Source organism: Belonocnema kinseyi, chromosome 9, assembly GCF_010883055.1.
Source record: "Belonocnema kinseyi isolate 2016_QV_RU_SX_M_011 chromosome 9, B_treatae_v1, whole genome shotgun sequence".
NCBI lineage: Eukaryota > Metazoa > Arthropoda > Insecta > Hymenoptera > Cynipidae > Belonocnema > Belonocnema kinseyi.
The window spans coordinates 123,395,484-123,396,428 of record NC_046665.1 but is presented as its reverse complement, the minus strand read 5'-3'; positions in this window follow the sequence as shown (position 1 = coordinate 123,396,428).

The window sequence follows — 945 nt, the reverse complement described above, 5'->3', positions numbered from 1 at the left end:
GATCTGACTCATCGCTTACTTTCCTTTCCATACAAAGCTTTATGAACCCACCCGTATACCATCTTCTCACCTGTTCACTTACATTCAAACTTTCCGTATCTCTACTCCACTTCTATACTTTATCTTCTCTCCTTTATTTACGCTTTCCTTACTTCTTCTTATACCCTCTTCTGCTATTACTCGGCTCTCTTACTTCCTCTCCCCTAATGCCCCTTGAAGTTTAATTCTTTTCCCAAGCTAACATTAAAAATCGCACCTCCTCCTCCATCTCCTTATTTACTTCCCCACACTACCCATGCTTGATCGTCCACGCGTTATTTCCCTTTTATATTAACTCACCCCTATTCACGATTCTCACTTATTATTATCGCCTTCTTTCGCTCCTCTTACGTTCCTTTCCATATTATCACTATCTCTTCCTTATTTTCCGCTAAACATTTTAATTGCCCTTTAACACCTACCTCTAACAGCTCCTATCTTACCTACTTTCCTTCTCCGCGACCCTTCACTTTCCCCTTACTTATATTCTCGTCTCTTCCTTCAACTACCTATGCTCTCTGTGAAAAAGTACAACCGCTTCCTTCGATACATTTCGTTTATTAATCTTCATACCTTCCCTTCTCTCACTTCACACATCGCCTTTTGCTTCAACTTTTTAATATGCTACTTTCCCTCTCCTCGATTCTTTAGATAATTCTCTGCTTCCTTTAATTTCATTACCCATCTCTAACTTCCTTATTCTTACTCACCCTTAATTATAATTATTTCTTTTACTTCCCCTTACTCCTCTCTATTACCTTCTTTAATTCTCCTCACCTCCTCTCATTTCGCCTTGCTTTTCCTATTTCTTTTTTTTCTAATTTTTTCTCAATTTCTTAGTTACCCTCCTCTAATTTTCCTCAATTTGCTTTATTAAGTTTATCTCATTTCGACTGATCCACCTAG